Source organism: Macaca fascicularis, chromosome 10, assembly GCF_037993035.2.
Source record: "Macaca fascicularis isolate 582-1 chromosome 10, T2T-MFA8v1.1".
In the NCBI taxonomy this organism is placed as follows: Eukaryota; Metazoa; Chordata; class Mammalia; order Primates; family Cercopithecidae; genus Macaca; species Macaca fascicularis.
Window position 1 is genome coordinate 52,809,763 of NC_088384.1, and position 18,800 is coordinate 52,828,562.

Here is an 18,800-nt window from a genome sequence, read left to right on the forward strand (position 1 = left end):
TTTCTTTACATATATAATTTAGTAGATGTTTTAAAATAAAAATGAGACGATATTAAAGAGTATGAAACAGTAGAAAAATTAAAATGAGATGAAATACAAACAGTTGATTTCTGTGTATGTGTATATACATACACACACTTTCCTTTTAGATACTACAGTTTACTCTAAAACATGAAAATTCAGAAGACCTTATCAGGTACTTGGTTTCAAAAATAAACTATAAATTTGAAAAGGCAGAAGTAATGTCTTCCAAATGACACTGACCATAATGCAGAAATTTAAAAATGAAAGATAACAAAAAATATATCCATTTGGACATTGAAAACATACATTGGAGTCTTAGCTTAAAGAAGAAGTAAAAGTAAAAACTGCAGCATAAAGAAAGGAAATGACATTCAGTGTACAGTTTAGAAACTTAAAGGTATTTTGATAGAAACAAAAAGAAGCAAATAAATGAGTTTAATACAAATGTAAGAAGCTGGAAAAGGACCAAAAGGCCAGGCATAGTGGTTCATACCTGTAATTCCAGCATTATGGGAGCCTGAAGTGGGAAGATCACGTGGGTCAAGGAGTTCAAGACCAGCGTGGGCAACAGAGTGAGACCCTGTCTCTACAAAAAGTACAAAAATTAGTCAAGCGTGGTGGTGCTTGTTTGTAGTCCCAGCTAATTGGGAGGTTGAGGCAGGAAAGGATCATTAGAGCCCATAAGTTCGAGGCTGCAGTGAGTTGTGATCACACCATTGTATTCCAGCCTAGGTGACAGAGCAAGACCAAAAAAAAGAAAAAAGAAAAAAAAAGAAAGAAAGAAAGGGAAAACAATAAAATAGCTCAAAGAAGTTACCAAGAAAATAAGTAAACATAAAAGTGCAGGTTAACAAACTACAAAACAAAGAAGAGAAGTGAATTAGTGATCAAGGAAACAGAAAGCTAGTTATTTGATGAAAATGAAAATAGAAAAATATTAGGCAAGAATAGTTATAAAATAACATGAGAAACAAAAATGGCTGGGCATGGTGGCTTACACCTGTAATTCTAGCACTTTGGGAGGCCAAGGCAGGAGGATCACTTGGAACAGCCTGGGCAACATAGCAAGTCCCCCATCTCTTAAAAAAAGAGAAAAAGAAAAAGAAAGCCAAAAGTAAGACATAAACACAGATGTGGAGGAGAGTATGTAATTGTAAAGAAATAGAATATAATCTTTGGTAAGAATAAAATTAGGAGAAAGGTATGTGCTTCTCTAGGAAGGACATGCCTGTTATTAAAAAATGTTTAAAGAATAAGGAAAACCTTTGATTCACTAAACTGCAAGTCACTTCTCGGTAGTTTCAAACAGCACTTACTTTTTTGTGTCGGTATTGTTTATTTGGAATTTTCCTCTATAGTTTGTTTAAATATCAGTAAAGATCTGAATGGCACTGTGTTTTTACTTCATCATTTGTACATAGGATGTTCACTCATTGTTGAAGAAAGCATTTTGTTTAGGAGAGAGTGTCTGTGTACTGTGGTGTACGATGGTAGATGTAATTATCACTGAAGGTCACCGAAATGTGAAAATCCCTGGTAATGTCTTGACAGCTGTGTGGAAATAAAGCTGTCAAATGGGAACAGTCAGGGCCTACTTAGAAAGTGCTTGCTAAAGCAAGAGAGTCAGCCACTTTTGACAAAGTGGGAAAGCTTTGTAGTGAACAAAAGGGAAGGCGTCAGATGTGCTGTTGACTGCAGGCTATTGACATGGGACACTGGAAGTGTCTAATAAGCATTGAGGCATCTCATATGATTGGTTATGGGAGTACATTTGGCTTTCTCTGCTTGGTTCTGAGTTCAAAGCTGGGGCACAAATTAGAGAAGCTGCATCACTGCCATGTCCTGACTGGTGTGGGTTGGTTGCTACAGCAGTTTCTGGTTTGCCTTTCTGAGCTGATTGCTGCAGAGCGTGTGGGTCAGACCCTGCTCAGATTCCCACTGACAAATGCAGGCTTGGGAGTGAATGGAGAGGAAGCCATTTAATTGTGGGGCCAATGAGTCTCTGCCTTAATCATGGGATTTGACATTCAGTGTTCTATACACTGATTGACTGATTTCTTTCTTTATTGAAGTCAGATTTATATAATATAAAACTAACCATTGTAAAGAGAATGACTCAGTGGCAGTTGGTAGATTCACAATGTTGCTCAATTATCACTTCCATCTAGTTCCAAACAATTCCATGTCAAAATATAGCTGTGTACCTACCTGTTAAGCAGCTCCTTCTTATTTCTCACTCCTCCTAGCCCCAGACAACTACCAGTGTTCTTTTCATCCATATGGATTTACTTACTCTGAATGTTTTAAATGGAATCATACAATATGTGACCTTTTGTGTCTGTCTCTTTTCCCTAAGCATAATGTCTTCAAGGTTCATCCATATTGTAACAGATGTTATGATTACTTTCTTGTAATTTTCTTTCTCTTTCTCTTTTCTTTTCTTTCCTTTTTTTTTTTTTTTTTTTTTTTTGACACAGGATCTCACTGTGTTACTCAAGCTGGAGTGCAGTGGTGCAATCTTGGCTCACTGCAGCTTTGACCTCCCAGGCTCAAGAAATCCTCCCACCTCAACCTCCTGAGTAGCTGGGACTACAGGTACATACCACTACACTTGACTAATTTTTTTTGTTTTTTTGTAGAGACAGGGTTTCACAATGTTGCCTAGTCTGGTCTCGAACCCCTGAGCCCAAGTGATCCTCCTACCTTGAACTCAGAATGTGCTGGGATTACAAGCATAATAAGCCACTGTGCCTGGCCACTCTCTTGTAATTTCCTTTCAACCTTTAAGTATATTTTTCTCCTGGGAGTATGGGAAGAACAGTATGGTGATCTGGGCACTCTTTTTGTTTGGAAACATCTGGAATTATCCAAAAACATGAAAGGTAAGGCACTGGTTCCAAGCTTTCTAGGTACAGACTGGAAACTAGTCAAAGCGTTAAGACATACCGGACTCAATGACCCTACTATTAATGCTTTTGCTTTTGGAGCCATTCCCAATCCTGCATACATTTGTTAGTGACAAGTCTGGTGGGTTGCCCAGGATATGTCTATTTTGAGAGATTCTGCAGTGGGCCTGGGACAGAGAGGGAAGCACTGAGCCTTGGGAGGGTGAACCAGAGGGTGCAGTCTGCTCTCCTGTCCTTTCAGGGAACTTTCCAGTTCTATCTGTTGCATGCCTCCCATTTAGAATCTAATGTTCCAGAATTCATATTTATTTAAGTACTTACCATTTGAGTTCTCATGTAGTATGGCAGTTTTATGTCTCCTGTAAAGCATTCAAAAATTTAAAGACCACTAAATCAAACTTTAAAACTTCTGTGTATCACCGGATATGGTGGCTCATGCCTGTAATCACTTGAGGTAGATCACCTGAGGTCAGGAGTTCAAGACCAGCCTGGCCAACATGGTGAAACCCTGTCTCTACTAAAAATACAAAAAATTAGCTGGATGTGGTAGCACATGCCTGTAATCCCAGCTACTCAGAAGGCTGAGGCAGGAGAAATGCTTGAACCTGGGAGGCGGAGGTTGCAGTGAGCCGAGATTGCACCACTGTACTCCAGTCTGGGCAACAGAGTGAGGTTGTCTCAAAAAATAATAAATAAATAAATAAATAAAACCACTGTGTATCAAAGAATATAATTTATAAAGTGAAAAGGCAACATACAGTGTAGGAGAAAATATTTACAAATCATATATCTGATAAGGGGTTTATGTGCAGAATGTATAAAGAATACCAAAATGGCAGTGTTCAGGTATGAGGCTGGGGCTAAGCTGAGGGATTCAGGTGTGGTGCGGGTAGGAACTGAGGAAGCGCCCAAGGATGTCAAGATGACCGCATCTATGCATGGTCAACCCAGTCCTTCTCTAGAAGATGCAAAACTCAGAAGAGCAGTGATCATAGAAATCATAGAAAAAAATTTTGACTACCTTAGAAAAGAAATGACACCAAATATATATCAAATGGCATCATTTGGGACAACAACTGGTTTCTCTGGAATATTCTCAAACTTCCTGTTCAGATGCTGCTTCAAGATAATATAAGCAAGGAAAACTGTGTTTTCAGAAGCTCACTGATTGGCATAGTTTGTGGTGTTTTCTACCCCAGTTCTTTGGCGTTTACTAAAAATGGACGTCTGGCAACCAAGTATCATACCGTTCCACTGCCACCAAAAGGAAGGGTTTTACTCCATTGGATGATGCTTTGTCAAACACAAATGAAATTAATGGCGATTCTTCTAGTCTTTCAGATTATGTTTGGAATATTAAATGGTCTACACCATTATGCAATATTTGAATGGACACTTGAGAAAACTATACATGAAGAGTAACCAAAAAAATGAATGGTTGCTAACTTAGTAGAATGAAGTTTTTATAAAGAGGACTCAGGCATTGCTGAAAGAGTTAAAAGTAACTGTGAACAGATAATTTGTTTCTGTGCCTTTTGCCTGGTATATAGCAAATACTAAAAAAAATTCAATAATTCAATCAATATAAGTTTCATCTTACATATAAGTTACAGGTTTTATCTCCTGATAGTGTGTCCATTTTGCTTGGTACATAACAGATAATAAATATTCAGTATCAATAAATGTAATAATAATTTAAAAAAAGAATTACAACTCAACAACAAATAACATTAAAAATAGCAAAGGACTTGAATAGACATTTCATCAAAGATGATATACAAATGGCCCAGAAGCATATGTAAAGATGCTGACCATCACTGATCCTTAAAGACATGCAAGCCAAAATTCTGTTGGGATACCACCTCATACCTATTAGGATGGCTACTACAAGAAAAACAGAAAATAACAAGTTTCGGTGAGGACGTGAGCATATTACAACCCCGTGCACCTTTTTGGGGATTGTAAATGGTGCCACTGCTTTGGAAAGCAACATGGAAATTCCTCAAATAATTAAAACTGCCATATGATCCAACAATCCCACTTCTGGGTGTATACCCAAAATAATTGAAAGCGGAGTATTGAAGGGATGTTTACACACCCATGTTATAGCAGCACTATTCAGAACAGCTAAGAGACAGAAGCAACCCAAATGTCTATCAACAGATGAATGGATAAGCAAAATGTGACACACTTTTCCCTCAGTATCTGTAGGGGATTAATTCCAGGATACTCTGCAGATACCAAAATCCACAAATGCTCCAGTCCCTTATATAGTGTGGCATAGTATTTGCATATAATCTAGGCACATTTTCCCATATACTTTAACAGCGGTCCCTAACTGTTTGGCACCAGGGACCGGTTTTGTGGAAGACAATTTTTCCACAGACAGGGTCAGGGGGATGGTTTTCGGATGAAATTGTTCCACCTTAGATCATCAGGAATTAGCCTGATTCTCATGAGGAGTGTGCAGCCTAGATCCCTTGCGTGTGCAGTTTAGAATAGGGTTCATGTTCCTATGAGAATCGAATGCCACTGCTGATGTGACTGGAGGTGAGGCTCAGGCGGTAATACTTGCTGGCTTCTTTGTTCATCTCCTGCTCTGTGGCCCGGTTCCTAACAGGTTAAGAACTGGTACCCATCCATGGCCTGGGGCTTGGAACCACTGCTTTGAATCCTAGGTTACTTATAATACCTAGTACAGTGCCTACATATAACTTTATTAGTATGGATTTGACTTAGTATTTGACTCAGGGAAAATTCAAGTTTTGCTTTTTGGAACTTTGTGAAATTTAATGTATTTTTGAATATTTTAAATCTGAGTTTGGTTAAATCCACAGACACAGAACCCATGGATATGGAAGGCCCATAATATATACACAATGGAATATTATACAGACTTAAAAAGGAAGGTAATCCTGTCTCATGCTCCAACATGGATGAATCTTGAGTGCTAAGTGAAAGAAGCCAGTCACAAAATGACTGTGTGATTTCACTTACATGAGTAATCTAAAGTAGAAAAATTCATAGAAACAGAAAATAGAATGGTATTTACTAGGGTGTGGAGGGAAGGGGAAAAATGGAGAGTTGTTTAACAGCTATAGAGATTCCATTTTGCATGATGCAAAAGTTCTGGGGATCTGTTCCACAACATTGTGAATGTATTTAGTGGTACTAAAATATATGCTTAAAAATGACCACGTTGGTAAATTTTGTTGTGTGTTTTAATATAATTTTTTTTTGAAACAGGGTGTCACTCTGTTGCCCAGGCTGGAGGACAGTGGCACCATCTTTGCTGACTGCAACCTCAGCCTCCTGAGCTCAGGCAACCCTCCCACTTCAGCCTCCCAAGTAGCTGGGACTACAGGCATGCACCACCACACCCAGCTAATTTTTATATTTTTTTGTAGAGATGAGGTTTTGCTATGTTGCCCAGGCTGGTCTTGAATTCCTAGGCTCAAGCAATCCTGCCTCAGCTGGGATTACAGGCATGAGCTACTGCATCCAGCCTGCAATTTTTAAAACATCAAAATAAATGTAAAGGCTACGTCTTAGATATATTTTTAACCAATTAAAAATAGTAAAATTTTCTCTTATAGCACAGTGGTCATGCCTGTAATCCTAACACTTTTGGAGGCTGAAGTGGGAGGATCACTTGAGCCCAGGAGTTTGCGACCAGCCTGGGCAACATAGGGAGACCCTCGTCTCTACAAAAAATGCAAAAATTAGCCAGGCATGGTGGCGTGTGCCTGTAGTCCCAGCTACTTGGGAGGCTGAGGAGGGAGGATCACCTGAGTTTAGGAGGTCAAGGCTGCAGTGAGCCAAGATTGCACCACTGCACTCCAGCCTGGGTGACAGAGCAAGTCCCTGTCTCAAAAAATAAAGTAGTTTAAAAAGTATAAGCCAAATTGTGAGTGAATGAGAGAGAGACAAGTGGGGGTTGGGTGGGAGATGTGTGTGTGTGTCTAGATAAATATTTGATCAGTTTGTGGAGGCAAATGAATTTCATCATCAGGGCAGATTTGTCCGGAGCTGCACGCCCCGGCCATAGTGAATAATAATTGAGGATTAAACGCCTGAGCTATATTCATTTCCACCCCACACCTTCTCCCTATCTTTGCCTTTTTTCCCCTGTACTAATACCTCATTAAAGATGGCGCTCTTCCTGCTTCTTCTTCACTCACTTTTCCCACGCCCGGGAAAATTGTTACTTAATAGCGCAAGCGCAACATGATGTCCGACCGGAGAAACCGAAACTAACCTGGCCACGCCCTCGGCAATGAGATCATTTCCGCCTTAGCCCAACCCCTTCCCTTCCAAGTGTATATAAGGCAGTGCATTACCGCCATTAAACGAGACTTGATCAGAGCACTGTCTTGTCTCCATTTCTCGTGTCTCTTGTTCCCCAAATTCCCACCCCCTCCTCCAGGGCCTGCTCTGACTATCCCGCGGGCCGGGATACGTGGCGCCTGAACAGGGACCTGGAAACAAGGGACTCCGTGAGGAAAAGGACGCAAAAGGACGGTCGACCGCTAACAAAGACAAAAGGAGTCAAACTCTTCCGATCACCGTGGGAACCTGCCGCGTCAGGATCGAAGGTAAGTGACGCATCCGAAATGGGACAAGAATTAAGCCAACATCAAATCTATGTAGGACAATTAAAAGAGGCTTTAAAGATACGAGGAGTAAAGGTTAAAGGTAATGATTTGTTTAAATTTTTTGATTTTGTAAAAGACACTTGCCCTTGGTTCCCACAGGAAGGAACTATTGATATTAAAAGATGGCGTAGAGTAGGGGATTGTTTGCAGGACTATTATAATACTTTTGGGCCAGAAAAAATTCCTGTAACCGCCTTCTCTTATTGGAACCTCATTAGAGATTTAATAGATAAGAAGGAGGCCAATCCGCAAGTCATGGCTGCGGTCGCTCAGACAGAGCATATTTCAAAGGTTGGCTCCCGCTCTAACCTCACAAAGCCTCCGCAAGATACGGAGGAAGATCTCATTTCCCTCGAAAGTGATCATGAGGAAATTAAGTCTCCTACTGTAATAGATAAAGAAATACCACACGAAAACAAACCAAAAAAATACCCAATTTTACAGATGCTTCAAAAGGAGGAGGAAATTAATAAGCCTAATCAATTGGATATAAATTGGGATGATTTAGAGGAAGAGGCGGCTAAATATCACAACCCTGATTTGCCTCCCTTTACTTCATACCCACCCCCATATAATAAGACACATAATGAGGCTTCTGCGCCCATTGTTATGGCAGCAATAGATCCCAAAGAAGAATTAAAGCAAAAAATTGTTCAATTAGAAGAACAAATTAAACTTGAAGAGTTACATCAATCATTGATAATTAGGCTCCAAAAGCTAAAAACAGGAAATGAAAAAATACCTAACTCAGACGCTATGGAGGGTTCCTTGCGCGCACTTCAGCGGCCTGGACAACATGTTCCAAGAGGGGGGTTAGTTGCTAGCCGACATAGAGAAGACTCCTCCCCCAAAGACGTTTTTCCGGTCACGGAAACCATAGATGAACAGGGACAGGCTTGGAGGCATCATACTGGATTTGATTTTACTATTATAAAAGAGTTGAAGACTGCTGCCTCTCAGTATGGGGCTACTGCTCCATATACTCTTGCTATAGTGGAATCTGTAGCTGAGAATTGGCTCACTCCTACAGACTGGAATACCTTAGTCAGGGCAGTTCTTTCTGGGGGAGACCATTTAATTTGGAAGTCAGAGTTCTTTGAAAATTGTAGAGATACAGCTAAAAGAAATCAACAGGCAGGAAACGGTTGGGATTTTGATATGTTAACTGGTTCAGGTAATTATGCAGACACTCAGGCCCAAATGCAATATGACCCTGGACTGTTCTCACAAATCCAGGCTGCTGCTACAAAAGCCTGGAGAAAACTTCCCGTTAAAGGAGATCCAGGGGCCTCACTCACAGCGGTTAAACAAGGACCCGATGAGCCATTTTCAGACTTTGTGCATAGACTTATGACCACGGCAGGTAGAATCTTTGGAAATGCAGAAACAGGTGTAGATTATGTTAAACAGTTAGCTTATGAAAATGCTAACCCCGCCTGCCAAGCGGCAATCAGACCTTATCGAAAGAAAACAGATTTAACAGGATACATTCGCCTTTGTTCAGATATTGGGCCCTCATATCAACAAGGCCTAGCAATGGCCGCTGCTTTTAGCGGCCAAACAGTAAGAGATTTCCTCATTAACAAAGGTAAAGATAAAGGGGGATGTTTTAGATGCGGTAAAAGGGGACACTTTGCAAAAGATTGCTGTGAAAACCAAAATAAGAGTCCAGAAGCAAAAATCCCAGGCCTTTGCCCAAGGTGTAAAAGAGGAAGGCACTGGGCAAACGAATGTAAATCTAAAACTGACATTCAAGGAAATCCTCTACCCCCCAGGCAGGGAAACGGGATGAGGGGCCAGCCTCAGGCCCCGAAACAAGCATATGGGGCAGTCAGCTTTGTTCCAGCCAGCAACAGCAATCCATTTCAAAACTTAGTAGAGCAACCCCAGGAAGTGCGGGATTGGACCTCAGTTCCACCTCCCACACAGTACTAACACCTGAAATGGGACCACAGACCTTAAATACCGGAATATATGGACCCTTACCACCTAACACTTTTGGGCCACTTTTAGGAAGAAGTAGTGTCACCATGAGAGGCTTACAAGTCCTCCCTGGAGTTATCGATAATGATTATGAAGGAGAAATTAAAATTATGGCCAGAGCTATTGATAGTATTATTACTGTCCCTCAAGGAGTTAGAATAGCTCAGTTACTCCTGCTACCTTTGGTTAAAACAGATAATAATATCCAATACTCTAATAGAAATATAAAAGGTTTCGGATCATCAGATATATATTGGGTGCAACCAATTACAAATCAAAAACCCTCTCTAACCTTATGGTTAGACGGGAAGGCATTCACTGGACTAATAGACACAGGGGCTGATGTAACTATCATTAAACAGGAAGATTGGCCCTCTCATTGGCCTACTACAGAAACTTTAACTCACTTGAGAGGAATTGGACAAAGCAGTAATCCTAAACAAAGTTCTAAATACCTAACATGGACAGATAAAGAAAACAATTCAGGCCTCATTAAGCCATTTGTCATCCCTTACCTATGTGTTAACCTTTGGGGGCGAGATCTACTCTCTCAAATGAAAATCGTAATGTGTAGTCCAAATGATATAGTTACTGCACAAATGTTAACTCAAGGATACACCCCTGGTAAAGATCTTGGAAAAGGAGAGAACTGTATCCCACAGCCTATACTGGTTTCAGGACAACTTGATAAAAAGGGGTTTGGAAATTTTTAGCTCAGGCCACTGACATACCTGCACCCCAAAGGTGCGCTGACCCCATTACTTGGAAGTCAGATGAGCCCGTTTGGGTTGATCAGTGGCCTTTACTCAATGATAAACTAAGTGCTGCCCAACAGTTAGTGCAGAAACAACTAGTAGCAGGACATATTGAGAAAAGTAATTCCCCTTGGAATACACCTATTTTTGTTATTAAAAAGAAGTCTGGTAAATGGAGACTCTTACAAGATTTAAGAGCAGTAAATATCACTATGATCCTTATGGGTGCCTTACAACCAGGATTGCCTTCACCGGTTGCGATTCCTCAAAAATATTTTAAAATCGTTATTGACCTTAAAGATTGCTTTTTTACAATTCTCCTTCACCCTGCTGACCATAAAAGATTTGCCTTTAGTCTTCCATCTACAAATTTTAAACAACCAATGAAGCGCTATCAATGGAAAGTCTTACCTCAAGGTATGGCCAATAGTCCTACCTTGTGTCAAAAATATGTAGCTGCCGCTATAGAGCCAGTCAGAAAAACATGGGCACAAATGTATATTATACATTATATGGATGATATTTTAATAGCAGGAGAAATTGGCGAACAAGTCTTACAGTGCTTCGCCCAACTCAAACAAGAGTTAACAGCAGCCGGACTACAAATAGCCCCAGAAAAGGTACAATTACAAGATCCATACACTTATCTCGGTTTCCAGATTAATGGACCCAAAATCATTAATCAAAAGGCCGTTATACGTCGTGATCATTTAAAAACTTTAAATGATTTCCAAAAATTACTGGGAGACATAAATTGGCTTCGACCGTACTTAAAGCTCACCACAGGAGAGTTAAAACCTCTTTTCGATATATTAAAAGGAGACTCTAATCCAAAATCCCCCAGGTCCATTACTAAAGAAGCATTAATAACACTCCAACAGGTAGAACATGCCATTGCAACACAATTTGTTACCGGTATTGATTATTCTCAGCCATTAATATTCCTTATTTTTAACACAACAATAACCCCTACTGGCCTATTTTGGCAGAACAATCCCATTATGTGGGTACACCTGCCCTCCTCCCCTAAAAAGGTTTTGTTGCCTTATTATGATGCCATAGCTGATCTAATTATCTTGGGAAGAGAAAACAGTAGAAAATACTTTGGAATAGACCCCTCTACCATTATACAGCCCTACACTCAATCATGCATCCATTGGCTGTTACAAAATACGGAAGCCTGGCCAATTGCTTGCGCTTCTTATACTGGCGCGATTGACAATCATTACCCACCTAACAAACTTATTCAATTTTGTAAACTTCATGCGTTTGTATTTCCCCATATTACCAGTAAAGAACCTCTCAATGACGCATTACTAATTTTCACTGATGGATCTTCCACAGGACTTGCCGCTTACACTTACAATAATGTAGTCGTTAAATTCCAGACCACTTATACATCAGCTCAGCTGGTCGAATTGCAAGCTATAATTGCAGCACTATCAGCTTTTCCTTATCAGCCACTTAACATTTATACAGACAGCGCCTACCTGGCTCATTCAATACCCCTCTTGGAGACCGTGTCTCAAATTAAACATATTTCAGACACAGCTAACCTATTTTTACAATGTCAACAACTTATCCGAAAAAGGACCACTCCCTTTTTTCTTGGGCATATTAGAGCACATTCAGGATTACCGGGACCTCTAACACAAGGTAATGCAACAGCTGACACGGCAACGAAAACCATAGCCACAGTCACTACAGACAATTTGCAACAAGTGCAAAAAGCACATGCCTTACATCATTTAAACGCCCAAACCTTAAGACTTATGTTTAAACTTACCAGAGAACAAGCTCGACAAATAGTTAAACAATGCACCAACTGCATAACATATTTACCTGTTCCCCATCTAGGAGTTAACCCCCGAGGACTCATCCCCAATGAAATTTGGCAAATGGACGTTACTCACCACTTAGAATTCGGTCAAGTAAAATATATCCATGTATGCATAGACACCTATAGTGGATTCATCAGTGCAACTCTCCAAACAGGAGAGGCCACCAAACATGTCATAGCTCATTTATTACACTGCTTTTCTATTTTAGGAATACCCAAACAAATCAAAACAGATAATGGCCCCGGTTATATATCCAAAACCTTCTTAAAATTTTGTAATACCCTACAAATTAAACATACCACAGGCATTCCCTATAATCCCCAAGGACAAGGTATAGTAGAAAGAACTCATCTGTCATTAAAAACTATTATCACAAAATTAAAAGGGGGGAGCTGGTACCCCGTGAAGGGTACCCCCAGAAACATACTCAATCATGCCCTGTTTATCCTTAATTTTTTAAATTTGGACAGTCATGGAAAATCGGCTGCTGACCGTTTCTGGCATCCTGAATCTCAAAAACAGTTTGCAATGGTAAAATGGAAAGATCCACTCGATAGTTCATGGCATGGCCCCGATCCAGTTTTAATTTGGGGAAGAGGCTCAGTATGCATCTTCTCACAAAAAAATGATGCAGCCAGATGGCTGCCTGAAAGATTGGTAAGACAAATAAATCATAACCATTGTCAGTCCAGGGAAGATAAATCTCCCTGAGAAGTTCTTTCCTTCTTGTTTTTCAGAAAATGAAGCCTAACATGAAATTCCTTTGGAGAATAATCACTCTATACAACATAGTGACAGTCTATGCAGGTTTTGGTGACCCTCGTAAGGCAAGAGAATTATTACAAAAACAATACGGCCAGCCTTGTGACTACAGAGGGAGACAAATATCTGAACCTCCGTCAGATAGAATCACCCAGGTGACCTGCACGGGCAAGACAGCTTACCTAATGCCAAACCAGTTATGGAAATGTAAGTCTACCCCAAGAGATACCTCACCTAGCGGGCCGCTCCTAGAATGCCCTTGTAGCTCTTTCCAATCTTCTGTAATAGTTCCTGTTATACATCCTATCAACAATGCAAATCAGGCAATAGAACATATTATACGGCCACGTTACTAAAAACACAAACTGGAGGCATTAATGACGTACAAGTATTAGGATCCACTAATAAACTTGTACAATCTCCTTGTAACGGCCAAAAAGGAAAGCCTGTTTGTTGGAGCACTACCGCCCCCATTCACATTTCTGATGGAGGAGGCCCATTAGATATTACAAGAATTAAAACCGTCCAGAAAAAATTAGAAGAAATTCATAAAGCTTCTTATCCTGAACTTCAATATCACCCTTTAGCCCTGCCTGAGCTTAGAGGTAATTTTAGGCTCGATGCCCAAACCTTTGATATCCTCAATGCTACTTACAATTTACTTCAAATGTCCAATACAAGCCTGGCCCACGATTGTTGGCTTTGTCTTAAAATGGGCCCCCCTATTCCTCTAGCCATACCTAACCTTTCATTGCCCTATGTCAATTACTCAAATGAATCCTTAGTAAATAATTCCTGTCCTATTACCCCCCCACCTTAGTTCAACCGATGACGTTTTCTAATTCCTCTTGCCTCTTTTCACCATCATATAATAACACTAAAGAAATTGATTTAGGCTATGTTGTGTTTGGCAACTGTACTTCCATAATCAATGCCACCAACCCTTTGTGTGCTATAAATGGCTCGGTTTTCATTTGTGGAAACAACATGGCATATACTTATCTACCTACAAATTGGACAGGGCTTTGTGTTCTGGCCACTCTTCTCCCCGACATTGATATCATCCCTGGAGATGAACCTATCCCCATCCCCGCTATTGAACATTTTATTTATAGACCGAAACGAGCCATACAATTTATTCCCTTGTTGGCTGGACTAGGAATCACCACTGCTTTTACTACAGGAGCCACAGGCCTAGGAGTCTCACTAACCCAATATACTAAATTATCCAATCAATTAATCTCAGATGTACAGACCTTATCCAGTACTATACAAGATTTACAAGACCAAGTAGACTCGTTAGCTGAAGTAGTTCTCCAGAATAGAAGAGGTCTAGATTTGTTAACGGCAGAACAGGGAGGGATATGTTTGGCTTTACAGGAAAAGTGCTGTTTTTACGCCAACAAATCCAGAATCGTCAGAGATAAGATAAAAACTTTGCAAGAAGAACTAGAAAAGCGCAGAAAAGGCCTGGCCGCCAATCCACTATGGACTGGACTCGATGGACTTCTCCCCTATCTCCTGCCATTTCTTGGTCCTTTACTCACTCTTTTACTCTTCCTCACTCTCGGGCCTATAATCCTTAATAAGCTTATGGCATTTGTCAGACAACAAATTGAGGCCTTCCAGGCCAAACCTATACAGGTTCATTATCATCGCCTTGAGATGACTGAAAATGGTGAGTCTTATTTACCTTAACAAGACCACCTCCCCTGTGTGCTGAACTGGACAGTCAATGACGGGTAAGAGGACACTATCTCCATCGGAGCCTAAGACAGGAGGGCCGCCCTTGCTGCTGCCTTATCCCATGACGGGCCTAGAAGGTGGGGGTGAGTTGACCCAACCTAAGACAGGCGCAGTTCCCGAGGGGTTTTCTTATCATAAAAATATAAAAAGGGGGACCTGTCCGGAGCTGCACGCCCCGGCCATAGCGAATAATAATTGAGGATTAAACGCCTGAGCTATATTCATTTCCACCCCACACCTTCTCCCTATCTTTGCCTTTTTTCCCCTGTACTAATACCTCATTAAAGATGGCGCTCTTCCTGCTTCTTCTTCACTCACTTTTCCCACGCCCGGGAAAATTGTTACTTAATAGCGCAAGCGCAACATGACGTCCGACCGGAGAAACCGAAACTAACCTGGCCACGCCCTCGGCAATGAGATCATTTCCGCCTTAGCCCAACCCCTTCCCTTCCAAGTGTATATAAGGCAGTGCATTACCGCCATTAAACGAGACTTGATCAGAGCACTGTCTTGTCTCCATTTCTCGTGTCTCTTGTTCCCCAAATTCCCACCCCCTCCTCCAGGGCCTGCTCTGACTATCCCGCGGGCCGGGATACAGATTTATTGGAGAAAGTTTTGCCATGGTGAGGGTATTTCCTTGGGATAGGAATGAAGTAGGGAAATACTAATTTGTGACTCTCGTTGTTTAAATTATTCAATGACAATCTGTTTAGATGTCTTTGCATAGATAATGCAAATTAGATTGGGATTTGCCAGAGTTTGGTGCCTGAACTATATAATTTTTAAATTTTTTAGATGAGAACATAATTTCTATTTCCAGCTCTATTCAGACACTGAAGACTTAGGTTGGCCAATTCAAGGTCACTTCTTTTTTTTTTTTTGAGACGGAGTCTTACTCTGTCACCCCGCTCTGTCACCCAGGCTAGAGTGCAGAGTGCAGTGGCACGATCTTGGCTCACTGCAAGCTCCACCTCCTGGGTTCATGCCATTCTCCTGGCTCAGCCTCCCAAGTAGCTGGGACTACAGGTGCCTGCCACCACACCTGAATAATTTTTTGTATTTTTAGTAGAGACGGGGTTTCACCATGTTAGCCAGGATGGTCTCGATCTCCTGATCTTGTGATCCGCCCACCTCGGTGTCCCAAAGTGCTGGGATTACAGGCGTGAGCCACTGCACCTGGCCACCTCTTTTTTTTGTATTTGCATTTTGCAACTTTGTTGAATTTATTTATTAGTTCTAACAGTTTTTTTGTGTGGAATCTTCTACATATAACATCATAATTACAAACAGAGATGATTTTTCTTCCTTTCAAAATTGGATACCTTTTCTTTTTCTTGCCTAATTGCTCTGGCTAGAAATTCCAGTACTATGTTGAATAGAAGAGATAAAAGCGAACATTCCTGCCTTGTTCCTGCTCCTAGAGGAAAAACTTTCGTCTTTCACTGTTAAGAATGACGTGAGCTGTGGGTTTTTATAGATGGCCTTTATTACGTTTCCTTTACAGAAACTACCTTCCATGACATAGTTTCCTTTTATTCCTAGTTTGTTGAATTTTTTTTAATCATAAAGAGGTGTTGAATTCTGTCAAATGATTTTCTTGCATCAATGGAGATGTTTATGTGGTTTTCTCCCTTCAATTTGTTAATGTAGTATATTGCATTGATTGATTTTTGTATACTCAATTATCCTTGCATTCCAGGAATAAATCCCACTTGGTCATGGAGTATAATCCTTTTAAATTAATTAACTTATTTATTTGAGACAGGGCCTCGCTTTGTCACCCAGGCTGGAGTGCAGTGGCACCATCTTGGCTCACTGCAACCTCCATCTTCCAAGTTCAAGCGATTCTCATACCTCAGCCTCCCAAGTAGCTAGAACTATAGGCGTGCACCACCATGCCCAGCTAATTTTTGTATTTTTAGTAGAGATATGGTTTCGCCATGTTGACCAGGCTGGTCTTGAACTCCTGAGCTCAAGTGATTCGCCCGCATTGGCCTCCCAAAGTGCTGGGATTACAGGCGTAAGGCACTGTGCCTGGCCTAATCCTTTTTCAAAAATAACATTTTATTGAGGTATAATTTACATACTTTGAAATTTAACCATGGAAAGTATTCAGTTTGATGAGTTTTAGTTCATACAGTTGTGCAGTGATCATCATAATTTAGTTTAGAGCACTTCCTTCACTCCCAAAAGTTCACTTTGTAGTCATTCTTCATCTGACCTTCCCACCCCTAGGCAACAACTAATATACTTTCTATTTTTAAGATTTGCCTTTCTGGAAATTTAGTAAGTAAACTCATACAATTTGAGGTATTTTATGTCTGGTTTCTTTGTTTAGCATAATAGTTTCCTTTAAAAGTTTTATTGATACATAATAATGATACATATTTATGAAGTACATGTGATATTGGAATGTATACATACAATACGAAATGATTAAACCAGAGTACTTAGGCTGTTTTTGTCTACATTTACTGTTTTTGTGTTGGGAACATTTCAAATCTTCTTTTTTAGCTATTATGACATATACAATATATTGGTGTTAACTATAGCCAACCTACTGTGCTATCAAACACTAGAACATATTCCTTCCATCTAACTCTATGTTCCCATGCATTAACCAATGACTTTTCATTCCCCTAGGCCTGCCCTGTTCCCAACCTCTGGTAACCATCATTTTACTTTCTACCTCCATGAGATCAACTTTCTTGTCTCCTACATATGAGTAAGAATATGTGATGCTTGTGTTTCTGTCCCTGGCTTATTTCACTTAACATAATGACCTCCAGTTCCATCCATTTTGGTGTAGAATAACAGGATTTAATTATGTTTTTATGGCTGAATAATATTCCACTGTGTATATATAGGATATTTTATTCATTCATCCACTGATGGATACTTAGGTTGATTCCATGTTTTGGGTATTGTGAACAGTGCTACTACAATAAATATTAGGGTGCATGTATTCCTTTGGTATACTGATTTCTTTTTTTTTCTTGAGAAGGAGTCTTGCTCTGTCACTCAGGCTGGAGTGCAGTGGCACGATCTTGGCTCACTGCAACCTCAGCCTCCCAGGTTCAAATTATTTTCCTGCCTCAGCCTCCCAAGTAGCTGGGATTACAGGTGTGCGTCACCACATCTGGCTAATTTTTGTATTTTTAGTAGAGACAGGGTTTCACCATGTTGGCCAGGCTGGTCTCGAACTCTTGACGTCAAGTGTTCCACCAGCCTCAGCCTCCCAAAGTGCTGGGATTATAGGCATGAGCCACCATACCCCGCCTGATTTCCTTTCCTTTGAATAGATACCAAGTTGTAGGATTGCTTCATTGTATGGCAGTTCGATTTGTAGTTTTAAAAAGAACCTCCGTATCATTTTCCATAATGGCTGTACTAATTTTTCTTGCCTTTTTTTTTTTTTTGTCACTTTATTGAATTTGTTTATTCTAAGTTTTTTGGTGAAGTCTTTAGAATGTTCTATATTTAAGATCATGTTGTCTGTAAAGAGGTATAATTTGCCTTTCTGTTTTCCAATTTGGATGCCTATTTCTTTATCTTGCTTGATTCTAAGACTTCCACTACTATGTTAATAAGAGAGGTGAAAGTAGGCATTTGATTCATGTTTCAGTTCTTAGAGGAAAGACTTTCAGCTTTCCCGTATTCATTATGATGTTAGCTGTGGGTTTGTAATATGTGGCCTATATTATGTTGAGGTATGTTTTTTCTATGCCTAATTTGTTGACAGTTTTTATCAGGACGGAATGTTAACTTATATCAAATGCTTTTCCTGCATCTATTGAGAAGATCACAGTTTTTGTCTTTCAATCTGTTGATGTGATATATCACATTTATTGATTTGCATATGTTCAACCTCTTTTGCGTCCCTGAGGTAGAGCCCATTGATCATGGTATCTTTTTGATGTGTTGCTAGGTTCAGTTTGCTAGTACTCTTGAAGATTTTTACTGTATGTTCATAAGGGACTTTTTGGCTGTTGTTTCCTTGGTATCAGAGTAATGCTGGTCTCATAGATTAAGTTTGAAATAATTTCTGCCTCTTCATGTTTTTGGAATAATTTGAGAATTAATGTTAGTTGTTCTTTTGAAGTTGAATGTAGCAGCAATGCCATCTGG

The 18,800-nt window shown here is 40.2% G+C and overlaps 1 pseudogene; it reads left to right on the forward strand.

The window, feature by feature from the left end:
* Positions 1–3,762: 3,762 nt before the first annotated feature.
* LOC135965328 (complex I assembly factor TMEM126B, mitochondrial pseudogene) lies at positions 3,763–4,466 on the forward strand (annotated as a pseudogene).
* The last annotated feature ends 14,334 nt before the right edge of the window (positions 4,467–18,800 follow it).